This window comes from Drosophila nasuta, chromosome 2R, assembly GCF_023558535.2.
Source record: "Drosophila nasuta strain 15112-1781.00 chromosome 2R, ASM2355853v1, whole genome shotgun sequence".
Lineage (NCBI taxonomy): Eukaryota > Metazoa > Arthropoda > Insecta > Diptera > Drosophilidae > Drosophila > Drosophila nasuta.
The window spans coordinates 3550676-3575459 of NC_083456.1; the positions used below are offsets into that span (position 1 = coordinate 3550676).

General features: G+C 38.3%; 1 protein-coding gene and 1 long non-coding RNA gene across 2 annotated transcripts in view; both read right to left on the bottom strand.

The window, feature by feature from the left end:
- LOC132787785 (maternal protein pumilio) overlaps positions 1-24784 on the bottom strand; it is a 191538-nt gene that overhangs the window by 54079 nt on the left and 112675 nt on the right.
- LOC132787786 (uncharacterized) lies at positions 11939-19843 on the bottom strand. Its single transcript, XR_009632581.1, has 3 exons — positions 17903-19843; positions 17286-17816; positions 11939-12026 (listed from the first exon to the last, which is right to left on the bottom strand). It is a non-coding gene; the product is annotated as an uncharacterized LOC132787786 (long non-coding RNA).

The following is a 24784-nucleotide window of genomic DNA, read 5'->3' on the forward strand; positions in this document are numbered from 1 at the left end:
TTAGCTGCATTCCTTGAGTAGAATTTGCAATTCTATTTAGAGGTCAAGAGTCAACTTACCTGCAAGAAAAGAGAATAAAGAGAATAAAATTAATAAAATATTTATTATGAATCAATAATATTAGAGTAATAAAAGCTTGAAATTTATATTTGGAAAGTTTTCCTTTTTGGATTTAAAAAATAATAAATTTAGACACACTTTTGAGATTGAAATTTCTCCATTAATTTGCTCTATTTGTCGCATTCAGTGAAATTTAATAGGCTCACAGATAGCCTCTTAGCTGGTAAGGCGCTCAAATTTTTGAGGCGTGGCTAAGCTTGTAATTGCAATGGACGCAGCAGTTGTAAGATGAGGAACAAGATGTAGAGAAGAAGCGTCGGCTAGATGAAAAATAATTAAAAGCAATGACAACTTGGTTTTACTTTCGCAGAGTCCAAAGCCAGAGGCAGAGACAGAGGCAAAGCACCAGAGAAAGACGGAGAGAAGCAAGCACCATACACAAATCCCCAAACACGTCGCTCACATTTCAATTTACGCATGAAAATGTCATTTCCGACACGAAACGAGGCAGGGAGATGGGAAGGAAAAGGCAAGGGAGAGAGGGAGATGTAAGAGGAGAGCGACGTTGGCCTGATGAAATTTGCATGCAGGAATGTTAAGGAAAAATATATAATAAAAAAAAAAAAAGAAATAGACGTAGAAGCTGCCATGGACTTAGATGCGCCTTGGCCTATTCCCCTCTTGCTCTCTCCCCTCTCTGTTTCTCCCTCTTGCATACTACTGGCCAGTCTTTCAACTGTCATGCCGCCTGTTTGTCTGTCTGTATGCCTGACTGTCTATTTGTCTCTCGCCGCGTTACGCACGCCAGAAGTGTAATAAAATTAAGAATTCCAAGCTGCCGTGACAAATTTTTTCTTCTTTTTTTTTTTCATACGCAATGAATGGCGAATGCCTTGGACTGCGGAGTGAAGAGGAGAAGAAAGGGAAGCGAAGGGAAGAGCGAGGTGAAGTGGTATCAGCGAATGAGTGAAGCATTACTGACAGCTTCACGACAGCGACGACGACGTTGAGTGCCAATTTTGCGCTAAAGAAACTCATAGTTGTAAAAGAGGCAGCGGCAGCGGCAGGAGGCGTGGCAGGCAGGCAACTCCCACACTGATGAAAGTACCGAGTATATTAAGCCATAAAATTAGTGCGACCGCGTCGTGCAGACGGATGAGATGGGGGAGCAGGGGAACAGGGCAAGCAAGCAATTCGCTCAGCTGCGTACGTGAGCGGCATTAGCGAAGCAAAGCAAACGAGCAGCTCGAGATGAAATTTGTTTATTTGTGATGTGATGTATCGCATAATTAGAGGGCAGCAGGCAGCCCAGCCTCCCCAAACAATACTTATAATTTGGGAGAGCTCGAAATCATGGGATTAAAGATGATTCCTTTCAATAAAGCTGCAATTAGAGCTCTTAAAGAAACTAATCAAAAATACTCAAGCGCTCGCTCAACTCTCTGACACTCTGACAGGCACAGCACAATATTTTAGGATCTTTGTGCTGTCTGAAATTTGTTCGATTTAATCATTATAAAGTAATCTAGTCATTAGCGTTGTTATGAATGTGCGGTTCGGCGTGTGCACCCCAAGTAATGTTTTTTTTGGGCAAAGCTGCTTAAAATGCGCGAAACAAGCGGCGCATCTAATCCAGTGATACAAAAAAACCAAATAGAATCATCAGAATGAACAACAAAATGCCAACATCAATGTGGAAAGACATCAGTCAGAGTGAGCACGCGTTGGATTTGTTTGGAAATCAACAAATTAGTATGCAAGAGACTGCTGGACTGACAGATGTTGTGCCCGATGTTGTTATCAGGATCTTTGGTGTTGTTGTAAAATTATGAGATGTTGATTGACTAGACTGGCTTGACAAATAAATGAGTTTGTTATCATAATCACCATATTATTAGCACTGCTTATGAATAACATTAAACGCCATGCACAACGGCTGCAAGATGGTAATGCTAATAAGGTCGCGAGGTCAGCTATCCATCCAAATGCAAATGCTGCAAGCAAGGGAATTATGTAAGCATCCGACTCATCCGAATCATAGTGCGCTACCTTGAGGGGTCTTGACGTTTGCAGCCCACACAACATTTGTCAATTTAAATGAGGCATAGGCACATTTCGCCAATTTTTATGATTAATTATGTGTCCACATTAATTGCAGACGTGCAACAAGCTGACTGCCATGCAACATGTCGCCCCACACCCACCGACCTACCGTCCGCTACTCAACCCCAGCAATTTGCTGCCAGGCCGCGTGCATTGGCCAGAACAAATTGCAAAGCAATCACCGAACAGCCAAAGCATCTGATGGCTATATCTACACACATGTAGATATACTATATATGTATATAGGAGAAGGAATATGAGTGCATCTATGAGATGCTTGTGCATCTGTGAGTATGTTAGATGTGCTCGGAAACCAACTCGATTGCTCACAGTTGTGCGATTGCAACAACTTTAAAAAGCCAAAAGCTCATTCGACTGTTGAAATCACACAAACACATCTACACACACACATACACCAACTCCTATCGGTTGCGTAGTTATGCCGAGTGCCAGAAACTTTTTTTAATTTTTGTTTCGGTTACGTTTTATCAGCCGGTTGTGGCCTTTTGACTCAGGTCTGTTTGGCCAAAGTGGCAACTAGAAAACGCAGTTGGTTATTTTTGGGTCTTGGCCAAATTTAGTTAACTCAATTAAATTTCATGCAATCTTTCCTTACTTGATTTAAAGTTGAGTTGATCTCCTTCTGCAGCTGTCAGTTAGGCGTTTAATTAAGTGCAACACAATAAATCAACGAATTTATGCGAACACGTTCGAGGCATATTAATAGGTGATAAAGGAGAGGCAAAATGACAGAGCAGACAAAAGAGAGAGCGAGAGACAGATAATAAATAAACATGACAGATACAACAGATGGGCGAAAAAAAGAGAGAAAAACGTAGACATGCCCAAGCGAATGAAATAAAAATGTTAATTACCCAAATGTAATCAACTCAATGATCATTAGAGCACGTAGCACAAAAAAAAACGAGTGACCATTCTCTCAGTGCAATTATATCAGGACCTTTTCAAGCTAGGTCATTGAAAATTCGCAGTTATGCGTAATTTATGGTGATCTAGAAGCACACATTCCCAATTTGTCGGGGTTCGGCAAAAACAACGAAATATGCACAAAATTATCGTAGGGAAATCGGCCAGCTGCAATAGACGATCAAATCTATGGGAATTCCTTACGTTACACAGACACAATAAATAATAATAAATTATAAATCATTGACATCAGTGGCAGTGCGAATAAATGCGAACTGACAGCTGCAGAACAGAGAGCCCAAAAACTAGGTAAGGAATGTGATAGCAACACATACTCAGCCTTATATTAGAATTGTGGGAGTGCTTGTGGGCGAGGAGAAAGGTGGGCGCTCGGCAATATGACAAGCCAACAACATGCACAGCGCTTATTATTTATGACTATTATGATTGCGACTGGGCGGGAGAGCAATAGAGAAGAGCACAAGTTGCGGAAGACAGGAAACAAACAAAGTCCCAAGCAAGAATCCCAGAGTGTCCCAGAGTCCGAGTCGGATTATGAAATAAATCTCACACACGGCGGCGGCTGCTGCTTATTATAATTAGCTACAAAATTGCACATGACTGCAATAAATGTTTCAATTATTTATAATCTCATCTGAACATGCACAAGTGTGTATGTGTGTGTGAGTTGCGTTTGTGGTTAGCTAACCCCTTAACACTTACGAGAGGCCCCGGTCATCTGGGGGATCTGTGTGGTTATTGCGCATTAATTATGTTCAATTACAAATTGCAATATGAAAGTTTCGCAAAGTGTTTGCCAAATCCAGCTTTATACGTATACTAGTAAAATAAATCATTTTAATTAAGCTTTAGATGTGCGCAATTTCGCAAAGCGAAAGGCATGCAACAAGAGTGAGTTAGTCATGTGCTTTAAATCTCTTTTTATAATGCGATTCTATACATCCTGTAAAGTTTGAAGGATTGTTTTATCACAGATCATTGATCGTAGGTGTATGAAATACATTTTTCGATTAGCTCTAATGTTGGAAATGAAATCAATAAATTGGTTTGATATTTCCGCGGATCCCCTTTTATTCAATGTTATTTCATTAAAGACGGCATCAAAAAGTCCAATACACTGTACTTGAGATGTTGCTTGTAAATTAAATTGCCTAAAAAGTTTTAATGAGCATCAATTTATTAAGTGGCCAGCGCACTGGGGATGAGTCTTAGACACTTAAACTTCCTTCGCTCATGACGACCCTCAACCATGTTTACAAAATGTATCGATCCATTTTGACGCGGCCATAAATAAATTGAGCACAATTTATCTTTCAACGGCATTTGTTTAACATAAATAAAAAACAACGCGGCCAACATTAAAAGCCAAATTAAACAACTATTTTGCCCAGGCAAAAACATGAGTTCTCTCTCCATGGATCTAATGGTCAAAAAAAGATGCCCAAACAGATAGAGATAGATAAACAGAATAATGGATAGATTGAATATTGAATGGGCCAATGCGGGAGGATGATGATGAAGCCACTGCTAATGCCTAATGCTAATGGTAATGAGCTGTATGCTGATTTGATGTGCCGCCACAAAACAAAGCAAGATATTTATATTTAGTGTTATGGTCGAGTTTATTGTTGTTGTTATTGTTATTGTTTTTTGTGTTAGCTTCTTTGTTGCTATGTTTGATTAGGTGGGCAGAAATTACGCAAAAATTAAATTGCAATTAACTGGAAATTATATCAGTAATTATGCATATGAAATGCATAAACAAATAAGCTTCAATAATTGCGTATTAGCAAACAAAGCCCGACCATAGTCGGGGTAATTGGAGCTCGATTCATATGCATTCCATCGAACCGGTTCAATAGCATTTTAAATACTCCAAACGGTATAAAATGTTTCAAAATCATTTAATAGCTAAAAGCAAACTGTAATCTTTGAACTGGTTCTGCAAACTAACCCATCAAAGAACAAAAGAAATTCTGAGAAACCTGGATTCTAAATTATTCGAAATATGTTTAATAATCGTGACTGATTGAAATGAACAAATGAATTTATTTAAAGAAAGTTAATTTAAGTTTATGAATTATCAAAAGAATTGGCCCAAGGTATGTTGAAAATATTTTAAATACAGAACGAAAACAGATCTTTTTCAACAGCTGTTTTATAATCATATTTCTGAAAGGTTTAATGAACTCAATGAATCATTACTTGAGCCAAACAATTTGTTCAAATAATAATTCTCAGCTGTTTTCTTTTGTATTTTCATTCTAGAGTGTCTACCAAAAACTAAAGTGAAACAAAAAATTCTATTCGAATTCAACAATGCAGTGCAAAAACTAGACAAAGACAACGAGAAACATTTGTCGGGTGTGCGAGGTGCAAAGTTTTTGGCACAGTTGTAATGACAGCAAGAACATTTGCAGCAAGCAAGGGGGCAAAGCAACTGAGGCGCAACGAAAATGCTAATTAATGTGATTATGTTGCCATTTTAATGTTAAACAATTGTTTAGCGATTAGTCAGGCGTCAGAGGCGTAGACAACAGTTTCCGCAACAAGAAAGCAACAGAGGGGGGAAAAAGGGGGAAGAACGATGGCAAAACCTCAGGATGATAAATCGTTGTAAAAGTGCAGCCGGGCGCCAATTTAATGCCAAAAGTTTTGCCATCAAGCGACAAGCGAAAAGTAGCAAAAATTACATATTATACATTACACATACGCCCTGTGTGGCAGCAACAGCAGCCGCGAAGTAGTAGGAAAGTTTAAAGCTTTTGACAAGCGCTGCGCTGAGGTGTTGAAAGCGTGGCAAGTTACGCACACTTACATCCACCCACACATAGACACACACAAACGCAAAAGGCACGAACACGCTGCTGAGCAAGTGCAACAGCAGCCACAGGAAATGTGGTGAAACCTCACCTGTTCAACCCGTTAAACAGCCGCAGCGTTGGCAAAATGTTTTTGCTGATAAGCGCAGACAAATGCCACGCCCCCAAAATGCTCAAACAGCACAAAAATCCCACCTAGCTATAGCTATAGCTATAGCTAGCCTGGCTGACTGCCTGGCTAAACTGACAGCTATAGAGACATTAATGTGACGAGGGTTTTGGGGTTTGGGTTTTGCTCTCAACACGAAAAAGTTGCAGAAAATTACATCACGGGTTGAGCACACTGGGATAAAATGTAGGCAACGGGGGGGAGATGGGAGAAAAAAGAGAAAAGGAAATCCAGCTAAATCAGTTCATGTCTGTGGCTGGGTAAAAAATGAAAAAAAAGGTGCTGAAAAAGGTGCACAATCCTCCCATCGTCTTGTGGGACTGTTTGCTGCCTGGCGTATCGCATGATGTGTGATATGTGGAATGCTTTCTGCGGCGTGATGCTACCGTTTTTGGGTTTGGCGTGGCTTGGCTTGGCTTGGTTTGCCACTTTAAGTTGCACGTCGTCATATGCTGAAATATTATACAGTTGAATGTCGTAACAGATTTTGTTTGTTGCCCTCCACCATCGAGAACAAGTAGCTTCGGCAAATAAGCAAACTTGAGATAAGCAACAACGTGCAACCGCATTGTGTGTTTAGCAATTAGTTTAGATTACCTTGAGAATCAAACAAACTTGAGCATTTCCTTGGTAACAATTAAATTAGTTCCTAAAAGATCTTATTGAATAAAATTTTTTTTTTTTTGAAAAGTCACTTGGGTTCGCCACTCTAAAAGTGTTTCACAATTTTTTTGTCTAGGCAATAAATAGATAATTGGTGTAGAGTAAATATTTACAGCACAATTTACTGCGACACTGCGGCAAAGATAAAGCTGCAATGTCTATAATAGGAAAAATAAATAGAAAAAGTCTCGACGCAATTGACGTTGTCCCTCCCAAATCTGAAGAGCTTGTCGAGTGGGCTCTGATAAGAATGTTTGTCAACTTTCCACACTTCTCCCAGCTGTTTTCACTCCCATCACTCCCTACATGAGCAAACTAATGAACAATGCAACGAAATTAACTTTTGCTGTACGATTTTTCACTTGAGATTTTCTCAGCGACAGCAACAATATTTGATTTTGCTCTGACACAGATATCGATATCATTCGTATTCGTTTTTTGTGTTATGTTCGTTGGTTATCAAAAGATAATTAAAAAACATAAGGCAGGCCAGGGGAAAAAAGGTACTCAATAATTGATTTGTAGCCGGAAGAGCTGAGTAACAACAATAAACTGACAATGGCAATCAATTTCCATTATTGTATGGGCGGCTAATTGAAAGTTGTTCAGATCTATTCAACGATATCAACAGATAGTAGACCGTGTCTAAATATTCCATATGTGTGTGTCTGGGTGCTTTCCATTTCCTGCAGTGAGCGGCGAACCCATGTCAAATGAAGTCTTTTTCATTTCGATTTTTCATTCTTCTCTTTTTCTTCTTGTAATGAAAAACTTTCGGCAGCAGTTCTATCATAAATAATTCAATTTTACAGCATACTTTTGGGGTACAAAAAAAGCTTCGAAAAGTGGAACAAAATGAAAACAAGCCACAGAATAGCAACTGCAAACGTAACGAACGAACGAACGCCAAAGTTCACACAGTTGCGCTTCACTGCACAAATATATTAAATTTCGATTTTGGAAAAGAACTCCACAGCTCTCGAACACAACAGCGTTTGCAGCTTGAGAGTGCCTGAGCCCAAACCCGAACCCGAATTCGAACCCGAATCCAAATCCGATACTGAATCCATGAGCACGTGCGTTAACCTTTGACATATGAGCGGGCGCTGTCTGAATGTCTGACTGTCTGTCTGGTCGGCTGTCTGACAGGCAGAGACAGTGAAACCATCAAACATATTTTATGTATTAAGGATATACGAGAGACCCTCACACACACACACACGCCAACAAACTGCCGCCCATTGCCAAATATGTATACTCTCCAGGGAGGGGGCATCGTGGGGTGGCAATAACAAAATACAGAAAAAAATCACGTTACAACACAACAGCAACTGCGACACCACGAAGGACTGTTTTTCTTCTCTTCTCTCTCTTTCCCACTCTCTCTCTCTAGGGAAATCAAAACAGATCAAAATGTCATCTTTAAGAGCTTAAATTTGTATAAAATTGTCGCTCGTAAACCCAAAAGCAGCACAGCCACAAAAAACCATCCAGCCATCCAAACAGACGTCGACGATTCAAAGGTGTCACTCACTTAACTGCGGCAGGTAAAGTAGAGGTGTCATAGCTTATAATAACAATATAAACACATGGTTTAGTTTGGCTCTTTTCGGATTTTTAGTGATTTAGTTGCTGTGCCTCTATCAGTGGCCCATAAAGCTCAATGGGCTCGCTTCTTCAACTTGAGAAAGTATCAAAACGTTTTGTGTGTGCTTTGTAGCTTAAGATTGTCAATCGGTCACACATCAGATACTTTTTGGGTTGCCTTAGGTTATGAACTGTTGTTGTATGGTGAAAGGTAACTTTTGAGATGATAACACTAAAGATACCAAATGAAAGTAAACAAGATATACTTCATCCAAAATCAGACTGAAACTTTTTGTTTTAAATATGATTTATTTTGAACCGCAATCCCAACTTTATTTGATTTTGATTTAAGCAATTTTTAAAGAGTAAAAAAGAAGCAGTTCAATTATGTGTTCAAGATTGAAATAAAGTAAAGAAAGGTCAACAATAAACATTGAGGAACACAGACAACTTCATTTGCAACTGGTTCAATTCAAAAGACACGAATAAACACGACGATAAATGAATTCACTGCACGACAATTTCCTACAGCCAGCCTCTTCCATACCCATAAATACATGAATGGGGCGATGGTGCCAATCCATTTAGCATATGCGAAGACACACAGAGATACATAGATAGATGTCTGCATCTGGTTTTCATACATAATAAGCCCAAAGCAAATGCTTTGATTTCAAGTTGAGCCAACGAATGACACACACACACAGCGCATTCAATGGGTCGGAAGGTTTTCCATTCAACGGATCTGGGTATGAATCTGAGTCTGATTCGGGTTCGAATTCAGATGCTGTAGCTGTAGCTATAGCTGTGGTCTTGTCTGGATGGGGGAGATATCTACAGCCGGACGTACGAGTTTCGAGTATGTGAGGGTGACAAAACCTAATAAAATTTAATTAAACTCAATCAAAATCCATTTAAGGCGCACAAAACCCACCAAGCAGCGCACAACAGAACAGAACAGCAGAGAACAGAACGGAACACAGTATATGCTAGTGCTGTTCATGTGTCAATGTCTGAGTGTGAATGTGAGTGTGAGTGTAAGTGGGTGAGCAGTAGCTGCAGCGACGACGATGATGCGGATTCACTTGTGGGTGCATTTGTGAGTGGACCGCTTTAATTGAATTTTCAGTGCGATCTCTTAGCATCTTCTTGTGCACTTGCAAAAACGGAAATGAAAATGATGTCATCTGCTTGCCTTTTGCTTTTTTCACACACACACACATTGGCAGACACAAATACACCTTCAATTCAATGCGAAATTAATTGAAAAAGCTTCTTGCTGCACCTGTTGACGAACAAAAGCTGATTAGCTTGTGGTCGACCAGGCCAAATGCAAAGGCAGAATTCAATTTACAATATGCAACAATCAAAACTAATGATTTCTGTTGGTGCCACAGCTGAGCACAGCCGCCAAAGGATGCCACAAGAGCACTGAAAGAAACTGGAATTAACTTTAGTGAAAAGTACATTAGAGAAAGCGAAGTTCATTGAAGAAAACAATCGTTAATTCAATTTCTCTCAGTGCATATTCATAAATGGATGATTTCTACTATGTTCACATATGAATTTGTGTGAGTGTGTGTGTGCGCTTTACAATAAGCTGACCTCTCTCTGTCTGTGTACATCTGTTTGTTTGCTTAATTTAATTTACCCAACACAATGTTGAGGGATGTTGATGACCATGTTGATAACCAAAGACAGAGGAAGACTAAGTGGGGAGGAGGGAGTTAACGAGCAAAGGGTAAGAGCGGTAAAATGGGGAAGAGGTCAATTTACTTGTTAGCGCACAAATCAAAGCGCTGTTGTATGCAAATGGTTATAATGGAAAGAGGAAGTGAGGGAGTGACAGAATGTCTGTGTGTGCGTTGGGTGGGGGAGGGAGGAGTGCTTTGCTTGATAATCCAAATACATATTATATGTACCAACGAATGTTTGCTTGCGTATGGTTGACCCCTTATTACAAGTGGCCCTCTTGAATTATGGCAGCTACTCAAATGGAACTGGAACTGAGTGGGGGCAACTATTCTATGGGATTCTCTATTGGGTGCGATTCACCCAAAGTAGCTGTCAAATTAAGCTCTCTGTCCCACTACAATCTATGCCAAATTCAGAATACATTCGCATGTATCTAGACATATGCATACCTGATGTCTATATACACACATACATACAACGTGCCCCCCTCCCGGACTCTTTGTATAGTAGATATATTTTAGACAGCCTCTAGTCATAGTCAACAATGTGTAAATTGCTTTCCATGTATTTCAAATTATTTATTTTCGTGTGCCATCGTTAAAAACTAAACTGAAATATACCCAAAAAGATTTTCCATCTCATATACAGACAACAACAACAACAACACGACTAGAAAACGTAGAGAAAAATGATTTTTCCAAATTATAAATACATTTTTACCTCAACGCAAACGCAGCGACTGCGACTGCGACAGCGACCGCGACGCTAGCGGCAACTGCGACGTCGGCGCATGCAGGTGTGCGCCAATATGCTTATTTTTAGTAGTTGCCAAAGATGCTGCGTCGCAGTCTGCGTAGACGTCGACTGAGAGACAGACGTCGGGGCTGTGGTGCGCACCACTCGCCTGTTTTTAGGTATGAATTTGAGATACATTTTTGTATCTTTTGCTGTTCGTTCTTGCCTTTTTTCGCGACTGTTTAGTGAGTAATTAACAAGCAAAACAAAAAGAAATAAGAAATACATTGCAGTAGGAAATCGGCGAAATCGGGGAGAGGGCGGGGCAAGAATGCCGAGTACTTTGGGCAGAACGAACCGCCATTTCACTTAACTAGACATTAATTATATGCCACGGACTGAGCTACTTGAGTTGAATACGTTTATGAAGCTGCTGCAACAACAAAAACAATAACAACACTAACACCAAATAACATTCGGGCATATGGCGCAATGGCAAAAGCAACAGCAACAATAATAATAATAATGATTATTATAAATATTGTACACATACACACACGTGTGTAGTACGATTATTATTGCGGCATACTGCAAACTAAATTTAGCTCAAGGCTTTTGTTTTTTCAGCATGAGTGCTACCTGCGATTTATTTATTATTGTTTTCATATTTCTGAGGGGAATTCTACGTATGTCGTATACCATTAAGATTCTGGATCTAAGAGTATTATGCAAATAGAACTCGAGTTTTGATTAAAGACATATTCCTAGCACGATTCGTAATTAAATTTCCTTTCATTTAATATCAACAATCTGAAGATATTGTTAATTATCCATATTAAAAAGTATAACATAATCGAGTGACAATTTTCGAATAATTACCGTGTAGATATTGGAGACTCGGCCCTTATATAAATATATAGCAAAGAGTTAAAGTAAAACAGTGTTACCAGATCGTTTAAAGTATGGATTATAGGAAAATACAAGTTTGGCATTTAGTATTCTGTTTCTACCATAATGGTTACTTCAATTCATAATAGAATAACTAAGTTTTCACTAGAAATAATTCAACAAAATATCTGGTTTGGTTTACTAACTCGATAATCTTTGCGTGAATAATATGTACTAAAAATATGCCAAGTAAATAAAGCTACAAAAATACTTATGCTTGAGGTTGGTTTCTTAATTTATATTCCAAGTGCACATCTGGCTTTAGCTATTGTTTTATTTCTCTGCTGGAAACTTACCTGCAACGAAAAGAACGAAAAACGAACATTAGATATTAATAATTTACAGTAAACGCGTCGGTGCAAAGCATTTTCGAAATAACACTATTTCGTAAGTTCAAAAATGCAATAAACACACGAAAATTTATGAAGAATTTTTTGTATAAAAGAGAAAATGTATAAAAACAAGTAGATAGACAAGTGGTACAAGAATTTATGACTATAAAAATGTTTATGGCTTGTGTCTTTATGTTACGCGGTGCGGAGGTAAAAGAGAGCCAGATATCTCCATTTCTCTCTCCCTCTTCCATTCACAGAATTCACGTAAGTTCTTGAGCAACATTTGACAGGTAGTCCGAGGGGAGCTGCTACCAAACTTTGCTGTCACTTTGAATAATACGGCGAGACTCATAAATTCTTAGGCGTGTGAAATGGTCGCTTTTCTCTTCGGCTCTGCCCTTCATTACTTTTCCCTTTTTTAACCATTCATTTCTAATTAGCTGCTTCTGCTTTTTCAACACTTTTCATCAAAATTTCATAAAGTTGCCATTTGATGAGAGTGACAGGCAGAAAAGGCAACAGAGAACTGGAATGGGAGAAGTAAAGTGAAAAAAAAGAATGAATGAAAAAAGCACGAAATGAAAACGCAGCTCATGTGAAGGCTTAATCCCACAAACGTTGAGGACAACTGCCTTAACTGGCTACCACAGTGTTGCCTGTTGTCATGCCAAATTGGATTAAGGCTCAGAGTGTCTATGGCAGGGACAATTGCAGATCCAAGAGACAAGAGCTCATTCAGACTGAACAAACAATTAACCGAAGGTGGTGACATCCCAAAAAGATCAAAAGCTTAATACGCTTAAAGGTGAGATCGTTAATTTTCAAACTGTCAATTTCATATATTTTATTATTATATATAGTGAAATAATCATGTATTTCAAATTATTTTCTCATTTTCTTCAGTTGATTGGGAGCAACAACAAAACGTAGCTTAAAGCTGCCTTCAATGTGCAGTATGATTCAACTAAACTCCATCTTTAGCTGATGTTGACGTGCTTCCTCTTCCGCTTGAGGCAGCGCGGAAATCCAGCAAGAAAAACACAGCAGATAAAAAAAACAATGAACTTTCCAAGCGACATACGTACTGTGCAGTGCATATATTTTTTAATCAAAATTCTCTTAAATAATTAAAATGCAAATTGTGCGAGCATAAAAATAACAACAAACAAATGGCAGGCGATGCCATCACACAAGGCAAGGACAAAGCAGCTAAAGGACAACAAACAACCGAATGATATGACAACAGCACCAGCGATGATGATAATCACGAATGTGATGAACATGATCATGATGTTAAAGGGGACTGGCGAGGAGGACAACGACGACGATTCTGACAATTCTTTGTGGCATTTTCCATCGCCGTGTGACACAACACAAGAGTAAAAAAACGGGAAAAACGTTACGAGAATGAACGAATAAGAAGCACGATAACAACAACAGAGCAACAGAGCCACAGACCGAAAGTGTTAACAATGAAAATGATGATGATGTTAATGCTAATGATAATGATGATGAAGTTAATGCTGCCGCAAACAGCAGCTGAGACTGAGAGCCAAATAAAAAGAGTTACGAAACACAAGTATCACATGGCATCTTTCGGTCGCTCCTCCACTCATAACCCACTCGAAGTGACCCCCGAGTCCTCTCACACTCACTTACACTCACACTCACACTTGCACACCAGCACACACATGCGTGTTAAATTCATGGCACGAGCTTTGCATGCACAAAAAAGGTTTGCTACCTTCTGAACCCCTTCTGAAATTCAAAGGGTGCCAACGGCACGTGCTGTTAAGGGTTCCTCCTGCCTCGCCTCATCCCTTTCCTGCTTCATCCTACTCCACATTCCTCAGTCACGCTCCTTCACATCTCATCTGTCTTCTTCCCCTTGTTCTCTACATCAGCGAACGTTCTGTTCATTAAGCTGCTTATTATGTTTGCACTTAAAAATTCATATGTGACTATGGCAGCCCAATGTGTCCTACAAATTTTAGTTGCTGCACATGTATACATCCATGTGTGTGTGTGTGTGTCCTTTAAAGCTGAAATTATTAGCATACTCAAGGGCAGGCGTGCTGTGCTTGAGGTATTTGAAAATGTAATTAGGACAAAAGGGAGGACATTTCTGCTTTTAATAGTTATGCTTTTTGTTGTAATTAATATTTAATGCTCCGCTTGTACCTGTTCCTCTTGTTATTGTTAACATAAAATGCAATTAAGCATACGCCATGTAGTACCAAACAACCCATATTTCGTCGCTCACGTTCATAATCATTTTTTCCCTTTTTTTTGTGCTTTTGTTTTTCATCACATAAATATTAAATTAAGCACACCAAAATTTACATTTTCATTTTTTTCAGCTTGTGTTTGCCTGTTATTTGATGACTGCCTGCGTTTAATTGGGTGGGTCGAAAGGACCAAGCGAATGACAAAAGGTCGGGGAAATACCAGTTGCAGAGAGTGAAATGTTGCGGTTAGTTTGCAAAAGTAAAACAGCTGCCTAACCAAGTTAAAACCATTGAGAAGCACAACACACAAACCACAGAACATATTTCATAAGCCTCATCAAGCGGTTTCTCGACTTCCAAGGATATCTTTAGGTTAATCCATTTCAAGAGGTTGAGTAGAAATTATTTGATCTCTTTTTCAAAGTCTATTAAGGCAATGCGTCAAAAAAGCATAAAAATTGAAAAATATTAAAGTTTCTCATAAGTGAACAATGAACAAAGGGCAAGGACACGCTAAGGATGCGAAGGAAGGAGTGAAAAAGTATTTAAATTCTGAAAGAGAGAGCGGGCGGTGTTTGCTTCTGCTGCCAATCCAGACACGTACACAAACAATGCAGTGGGGCAGAAAGCAGACAGTTGGTGGCTAGGAAAGTGGAGGCTGAGTGCCGAAACCTAGACAAAGACGAGCGGGGCGGAGTGCGAAGTGTGGCAACCAAGTTTATTTAAGCGAAAATGTAATTTTATGCTTTTTAATTGAGCGAATATGCGTGTAACATGTGCAAGTCGACAAAACAGAGATCAAAACGGTGCAGAAGGCAGCCTGAGGGGCCAAACTGGAAAAAGGTGGAAGGTGAGGTGGGAGGATGACATAGACGAAGTGAATGGAGTGCCAAAAAGGATTCCACAACGTGTTGGCTATAAGTGAACGCTGTTGGCAGGGCGGCTTGATGAGTTTGCGATGCATTCAAGCGTCAACATGAATACAAAGTAAGCGTAAGACTTCTAACCTGGTTGTCTGCCTCTCACTCTGCCCCTTCGTCTTCTGCCTCTGCCCGAAGCTGTTGATGGTGCAGCTGATGTTGCACATTAACTGGCCAGGACACTTTCGGTCTACAGGGGCGGAGCTTAATGTATTTAAACAACTAAAAGGCGCTGAGACAGCACTAAGAGACAGAGAGAGACAGAGAGAGAGTTGAAGGAAGGAAGGGCAAAGGGAAGAATTCGTTGCCTGGCTGGACGTTGATGATGAAAAGCAATAAAAATGCAACATTATTAATCATCATCAATCAATGTCATCCATCAAAATTGCGGCACTGGCGTTCGTTGGGGCGTCGTTTATGAAGCTGCCTTTTGTTCTGCTTCTGTGCCCTGTCCCATTATCATCAACGGCTGGCTTTTTCATCTAGCACCCATGATGCTAGAGGCCCGAGGCGAGACTTCTAGACTGGCTGGAGACAATACAGAAAGCGATGAATCAAGGGCAAAGGAGGTTTTGCTTTCCACATGGTGGCGAATCGGAGCTTCAATAGTATTAAAGACACTGCAAAACATTCGTTGAGCAATAAAATAATTTCGAAATTCAGATCCGCATCAATGTATTGATTTAGGTTATCTGCATATCTATTAAACAAGAATACTAGGATGTTAGCCACAATCTTTGCTCTCATAATTTACAAATGGCATTTAAGTTGTCTAGCTGACATCACACATTTTGTTAAAAAAAAGACAACTACTATTGAAACTAATTTTTATCGACATGCAAACGATGTTTATTTCATTTCAACACTGCAATATATCAATCCAAGACCTTTTTTATATCTTGATCAACGAATAACTCGCTCACTCGTTGAACTTGACCTGCAAGAAATACAATTTTTGAGATCATCATCAAGAAGTTAGAGATCTATTTTAAGCCGATTAAAAGACTTAAATCCAAGACTATTTTGCTCATACGATTGCATTGTTGAATCGTTAAATATATTGAGCACATTCTTTGATTTTATCGCTTTGCTGATTTTTGCTTTGTTGACTTCCGATTTTATGCTCATACATATGGATTGGATAAGATAAAACGAGGAAAAACGTGTCTAATTTATAGCTTTTTTAGAGTTTTAGAATAACACTGCGAACTCGAAAACAGACCTAACTAGGCAGTCAGCTCGATGAGAATGAAGTGTAATCAAAATTTAACTAAAATTGTTGCGTAAAATCCCATTATAAGCGCACAAAAGGTGGTGCTTCTGTGTAAAGTTTCGTTAAAGTTCTGTAACGGAAACTCTCTTAGCAAATAAAATAAAAAAAAGAGGAGAAGAGAAGAGACAGAAAAGTGCAGTGACTGCGAATAGTTGTCAAACAAAGGCAAGAACAAGACAAGACGACGAATTGGGCAACAAGCAAGTTCAAAGAGAGGGAGTAGAAAAGAAAAAAAGGGAGAGGTGGGGGATCAGGTGAAGTAGGTAGCTGACATTATAGGAGTACTTCCATTATTTTGTATGTCAATTGCTTTTCAAGCACTCTCGACAAAGAAGAAATAGTATAAGAAACGGCAGCAGAAGGTGCTACGACTTGTTGGTATTGGTGTTGTTGTTGTTGGCGTTGATGTGGGCGGCGATGGCAATGAGAAGAGACAAGGCGGAGGAAGAAGAGAAGTGGCTGCAAAGTGCCGCAAAGTTTATAAGCTGACTTTTTTGCTGTGAGCGAAGAAGTTTTCAAGTCAAGTAGCGAGACTGGGGCAGGGAGACAAACAGTAACACAGTCTGTTAATTAAATTCACGTAGAACATAAAAAACAAAAACAAAAAAACAATGAAAGAGAAAAAAGAATAAATTAAGAAGAGCGAAACAAAACACAAAAGACAAAGAAAAAACGGCCAAAAAGGTGACATGATGTAATCTAGGAAGAGAGCGCGTGGAGTGTGTGGCAAGTGGATTTCGTTGAGTTGTCGAGCTTGTCAAACTTCTCAATGTGTAATTATCACATAAATTATGCTAACCCCGCAAGCGATTCTTCTTCGTCTTCTTCTTTAGTTGTTGTTTACATGCTAAACATATGACATCCATAAATGGCAATTTTTGCCTTTTGATTGTTTATTCCCGTTAAAAAACATTCTTTTTCTCTGGAACGTGTTTTGCGACGTCGACTTTCTTGAACAAGTTCATTTACTTATGCGGCTTTTGTTTTTTTTTGTGGCGTTCTTTTCCTTGTTTTGTGTTGCACTCTCAACTTTTCGACTTTCATTTGTTTTAGTTTATTGATTGCTTTCCAAATGATATTTATGCTTACAATCCAAAAGATTTTTTCTGCTTTGCTTTCCACATGCGTGATGAAAAACCTTTCTAAAGTGATAGGCAGCTCACATGATTAGCCACGATTTGCCCAATTGAATTTCAGTCAGCAATATTGACCCCAAAAGCATATGTGCAAAAAGTGAGCGAATAACCTTTTCCTATAGATTGTGATTTTCACCTCTGATGCTGTTTCTGACACAGAAACTCTTACTATTTGTATGATTAACTTTCTTTCGCTAATGAATTTTTAAAATATGTTTTACACTTATTATGAACACATAATAATATTCTACTTTGTATTTTCACAAATTTCTGAACTTACCGTCTCGTATTTCCAGTAAAATCTAGGCTACAGAAAACTCACGTACTTTCTTCTTATTCTCATGCAATTCTGACCTGGTTTCTTAAGCTCGGTACTTTTGCCCATTTGTTCACAAGGGATCTCATCATTCATTAGACGCACGTTTCTTGCTTCTTCTTCTAGGTTTTCTAACGGTTTGTGTGGTTACAAATAAAAAACAACACCTCTCTCCAACCTGACTCACATTCAAGGCAAAACCAAAATAAACAATGAACAAAGAAGCGCACACAAAATGTGCAAAAGACTACACCGAAATCAACACAAGTAAACAACATAAACAATAAATGTTAACCCAGTTTTTTTTTTCCTAAACAGCCAATTGCCAGTATGTGAAACTGATGGCAATGAAAATTATGATTTTTTTTTCAAATCTCATTTTATTTTCTCTCCCCAACGCACTGTCAAATCAAAAGCTCCTCTGATTGACTGACTGCTTGACGGGACGGCTTTCGATTTAGTTGCCACCAAAAGCAAGTTGCTTAAAACGCCCACTGGCTGACCGCAATTTCCGAGGGGTGTCGGCGGGGTGTAGAGGAGGAAGGCGGCGGCGCAGCATCAACTGAACATCAATGGGTCATCTCTCTACCTGGTGAAAATTCCAAAGTCTTTATGGCTTTTGTAGTTTTTCATTTTTCTGTTATTTTTATTTTTATCTTAGTTTCTATTTCCATTTTTCTTCATGTCGCGATTTTCACACTCGTCTCGTTGACAGTTTGTTGATAAATTTGCTGTTAGTTTGTTGAAAGAGGAGGCAAAAGAAGGGGTGTGTTCGTCTGAATTTGGCAGATGTGAAATAAACTTTGTGAACAGTCTCTAGCAAAATGACAAATAGTCAATAAAATACAAGTACTATATACAAAAAGACGAAGAATCTCACAGAGAATTATTCTGAATTCATGAAAATTTAAGTCTATAGACTTCATTGCAATGCCTTGAAAAGAGGCTTTGACAAGTATCTCAATTTTCCCCAAAAACAGGACAAACAAAGGTATAGCTTAGATAATGCAGGAATATAAGGTTGGAAATTAGTGTTTTTGTGAAAATAAGAGAAAAACAATTTTGTGTAAAGCGCTGTGAGAAAAACGGGTAGAGGAAAAATGCCCAAGTGAGGTCTTTCTTTAGCTATGAGTATTAAGGTCAAAAGTGTTAAACCAAAACAAAACAGCAACAGCGAATCAAGTAATACAAACAGGCAACAGCAGATTTGCAGCAACTCCAACCGCAGAAAGCACAAAGCCGCAAAAAAAAGGCAACCAAAGCTTGGTCAAAAGCCTCACCTCTCGGTAATAACATGGAACAGAACATGCCAACCAAGTAACGGTAAAGAGAGTTCAAGAATTAGGTCAAACACACAGAGTAAGAGCGAGAAAGAAAGAGAGGGAGAGAGAGAGAGAGAGAGAAATGTGCAACGCAAATATGTAATTGGCCAAAACTGCCTTGGCTTCCATAGCGTCTGCTCTGCACTGCTCCAACTCGAGAGCTTGGCTTAAATGAAAAGAAAGTTAAGAACAAAGCGAACCGCAAAAGAAGAATCGCGGAAATGGCAGAACACCAGAATCTACGCTCCAAAACCGTTATGTTGACCGCCTTAGTTAACGGTACTGCTGTAGAACGTTTCCCCCCTCTTGCCTCTCTTCGCCACCTGAAAAACCTGTTTAACTGAACTGAACGTGGTCGTCGCTTCTGCTTTTCAACAACAACATTGACACCCATTTTTGCAGAAAGTCTTTGACTTTGGTTTCCTTCAGGTTCTTCTTTGCCGATTGACGATTCAAACTGGTTTTCAATTTGTCATAAAGCTTTTTCTCTCGCTTTATTTAGCAACACTGAGCGGCTTTCTAAAACGCTAACGCAGCATATCAAAACGTTTTTTCAGAGCAATCAATAACATCTCAGAGCTCTGTAGGCAATAAATTGATAACAATTATTTTAAAAACCGTTACAAAAATGGCTCATTATATTTAGCTGATTCATTAGCTCGGCCATTAGTCAACATTATCTCTCATTAACAATCTCGATTCAATATTTAGCATAATTTTTTGTCAAATTTCAAACGCATGTTCTGCGAGTTCAAAAATAAATAACAAATAAAACACGAAACCGGAAATTACTCAATCCGCACAGCAAACCAAACTTGGTCGCTTCCGTTTGATTGCCATGATTGCAAAAAACAACAAAAAAAATAAAAATAAAATAAAATGTTTATAAATATTCGTCTGCAGTTTCGTTCCATTTGTTTATAAGTGTGTTAATTTGCTTCGATTCTTGTTTTGTATTTTGAGTTTTTTTTTTTCTTTTTGTGGGTTTGATCGCCACTATAATGAAATCATTTGATTTGCGCACGAGCAAGCTTGAATTCAAAGTCAAAATACCTTTTGATACTAATTAAAAATTATAATAATAGCCAATGTGAATCAAGTGTTGTAACAATGTTGCGAGTGGGGAAACTAAAATTACCAATAATTTCAGTTCAATGCAACAACAAATAACTCTTCAACTCCACTCATGCCTCAATTGTATTGAACAACAAATATATTTAACTTTCTATTTAATTGCCATTAATGTAATTGTTCAATTGCGATTCGAATAGTTTCTTCATTCAGTGTAACAACACTTTCAGTTTTGATTTCTATTAAACTTATAAATATCACTCACAATGATAACTTTCATTTAGAGTCTATTGAATTTACTCTTTATTCACCTTTTAACTGATTCAATTCTATTCAATATTTGTCTCATATCGATACTGAATTGTAATCTATTATTTCGCATTCATAGTATTCAAAAAGAAATTGATATTCATTTGGCTTTGTACGTAGTTCAAAATAAGTCCCCACTTTTAATATTCGAAAATTTTCAACTGATTCTTATACCCGCTACCCATATGGGAGAAGAGTATTATAACATTGTGCTGGCAGGAAATGTACGTAACAAGCAGAATATATTCTTTGGTCAGCGATATAGTATATAATTTTTTTATAGCACTTCTTCTGTAGAAGTGATTTAAGAAATAGTTTTGTAAGAGGTCAGAGCTGCTTTGGCTGAGAATCTGGTATATTTTGTACTCTTTGGTATATTTCTAATGAAGAACTATATGAATATAGCCTTCGGTATATTTTAGTAACTTTGCGATATGTTTTCGGTGTATGTATACAATATGGTTTTATTCAAAATGGATAGACGGTATCTCAAAGTCGAGCACACTCGGCAGTAGCTTTCTTACTTGTTAAAAATACTACAAAGCTAATAGAAATTCAGTTTGTTCTCTCGCTTTTGTGTGCTATGTCTGGTTTTTGGTTTGTTTATGATCTTGACATTTTCCTTACTGGTATAACGTGCTATCCGAAGCAGAGATAAGAATTCAGATTCCGCTTAACGATCAACGGACTTCAACTTGAATTGGGCGACTCGACTCGACCGGACTGAACCGAACCAGTCTAGTTAATTAATATGTTTTATGGCTTCGCGTAGTTTTTTCGGATGATCGATAAATTCAAGGAACACGCACAACCAAAAATTTGCATGTCAGATTATGCAATATAGTCTGACACTATTTGTGTGTAGAAACATTTTTCTCAAAAGTGTAAGAAGTTTATTTTATGCATTTCAGCAATCGATCTTCACTTCATTTGACATTTTAAGTTAATTAGCGTCGCTGCCAGAGTATTGAAATCATGTCGTTTTGATGAGTTTCACACACTGTGTTATTTTATGTCATAGTATGTATAGATTTATTTTGGTTCAGTCAAATCAACCAAAAATTCTTAGACAAAAGCTGTCAGACCTGTTTCATTTACAATATGAGACAAACACCTAAGAAATGTATAATTAAATTGGCAACTTGTTTTATGACTTATTCATTTTAGAGAAAAGTCTCCTTTACAGCACGTTGAAGGAAAAGGTCAAAGAATGTATTTATTGCATCCATTCCGTATTCTGTTTTTATTATAATATTGACTAAGACTCGTATATTCTATACAAACAATTTTGTTGTTCTCTGCCATACATGGGAATCTCATACAAAAAAAGCAGCATATTAACAAGTTGCTTCGTCGCTAGTAGAAGCTTTCACCGAGCATTTATTATGCAAATTTTTTGTGAGTTTTGCAACCCTTTTGTTCGCATCATTTATAATGCAAATAAATGAGTTTAAAAGCTGTGGGATTTTATTAAGCTGACGCTTAGTCGGGGATGCGATAAAAATGTGATATGCATATATAAAATATATATAAATATTTAGATACATTCACGTATATCTTATATCTAGTTTGTCATAGCTAGGCGGCAATCGATGTCTAATCTAATAAATTGAGCAATTTATTATTGCTGGCTGGTTGGTCTTAAAATAAATGCAATCTAAAATAGCCAAAAAAAAGTATATATTATTTTATTTGGCTCAAGAATGAATGACGAATCCCACCCCGGAAAAAAAAGAAATACTGCCCAAGGTATATATTGTTGTTCCTCTCTATGTTGATAATCGGGGCACATGACTAATAAATTCCCAAGACAATTTATTGGGCGGACTCTCTGCGATATGTGAAATGCCAAGTTTACCTGCTGATGTTTCTGCTTTCAAACTTGGACGGAACAGAATTTCGACCATATCACAAAGTTTGTTTTTGTTTTTGTTTAAGAACTTTTAATGAGCTGCCAGCTAAAATAGAACCGAACCCAAACAAATTGATTTCTAATAGTTTTCGCCACTAAATTCAATTGGCCTCTTAGGCGAAATGACGCAAACGGATGGCAAACGCATAAGCTCACATTTTGTTTAGATAACAATTCCGATATTATGTAAAACAGAAAGATGTTCATTCAGATTTTGGATAATAAATAAACCATTGAGTATAGAGCAATGTGTGAAAAGTTCACATACATACATGCTCTTTTATAGAGTATAATGATATTTAGGTTAAGAGCACTTCTGTTTATACTTATAGAATGTTTTGGAATTTGTGTTCAATGCATCTTTTGGGTCTACATATAAATTACGTACATTGTCACCTACCTGTAAAGAGAAGAAAAGAAGAGAATTCTCGTTAGTTTTGCAAACATATTAAATAAATAAATATATAGTGTTTCGTATAGTTTTACTTCTTTTATGTGGCAGGCACATCACCTTTTCTGCTTTGTGACACATTTTAGTGTGACTATTAAATCGCTTGGCTGTCGACGGTTTTCTGGATGATAAACAGACAAACTGCAAACAAAGGCTTTGGCCGTGGCTTTGGTTTTGGGTTTTGGGTTTTGAGAGCCTGGCAAACTAGTTAAGCCACGGGGTATAACCAAAAAATCCGCATCAAAAGCGCTGCTCATAAATCAACGGCCTCTTTCAAAAACAAAGGCCAACACAACTGTGAAACAGAAACCTCCTCTCCAGCCCCAAAGGGGAGACTGGGAGAAGGAGGATGGCGAAAGAGGACAAGAGTACATATTGCATATAGCAGGTCACGGCGGGTTCAGAGGGTCAACTGTGTTCCATAGTCATAGAGGGAGAGAAGAACGCAAGACTCATAAATATTGACGCGTTTCGTGTACTCGAAAATTGTCGCGAGCGGTTTTTTGTCGCTATAGCTGTCGCTGTAGCTGTAGCGGTGGGGTTATTAAAAAATTCATGGCTTGTAAAATGCAGGAAAATCCCAGGAATATGAAATTTTAAAATGCCTATAAAAGCAGACAAGAAAGCCAACGAATTGGCTGACTGACTGGCAAAGCAGCTTAAACACAACCATATACACAGATTGTTGCCTCTCTCTTTGGCCCTATATAACCGCAAAGTCTGGGGTGTGGGTTACGGTTTGTGCTATGGATATATGACTGCTCAAACTCTCACTCCCCCCGATGATACCCAACACAATCTTCACTCCCCTCTCTCGGTGCACAGTGTCTATCTGTGGTCATTGGGATTTCTGTTTTCATTGCCTGCGTTTGACGCGCACATTCGCCCGGCCACTCGAAAATATCATTTACATATCCACGACACATCCTTGGCTGCGCCTGCCAGCCAGCCAGTCAGCCTGCCTGCCGCTTCAAATATACATGAAAAGCTTATACTTTTTTATCCAACCCCCAAAATATAAAAAATAAAACGCCTAGAATTTTTCAACCTCATTTTTTTGGTGTTGTCGTTTTGTTTGTATTTTATTTATTTTTTTTATGCCTCAGTTGGCGAGGTTGAGCTTTGACCAAGCGATGCATACTCCCAGTCTTCCATCCAACTTATGGAGCCCTTTGACTTTTGCCAATGCCATTTTGTTCTTGTTGTGTCAGTTGAATTAAGCACATAAATTAAATAAAATTTGCATGCTGCAACTTTCGATTTTTATTTATCTCCGTAGCTCTCTCTCAATCCCTCTTATGCCTACCTCAATGTTTTCGCAAAGTCTACATATAGAATTAAAATTTCATTTATTTGACGAGATTTTTCCGATTTAAATATTTTGTTTTATGTTGTAAAAAATTCTGCATCGTTTTTTTCGTTTAACTTCAAAAATGTGCCAAGAATTTGTATAGTATTTTTTTCTCAGGGGATGTTACTTGAATGTATTTTGGTCAACAAGAGAAAAAAACAACAGCATAAACATTTTATGGCACATCTGTGTGCAGTTTTCTTCGATTTTCCTTCGTTATTTTTGTTTATGCTTTAATTACGTTTATGTGGTTAATTTATGTGAATGAAAACGGGGCGGGGGCGCCCATAAGAGGCCAGCTGTCTCTAGTGCATAGATGTGGGAGTAAATGCCACGTGTGTGAGTGTGTGTGTGTATTTAGTGTGTGTATTGGCTAATGTTTTGTTAATGGTCATGGCCAAGAATTGAGGGCTTGGGCAACGCAACAGGC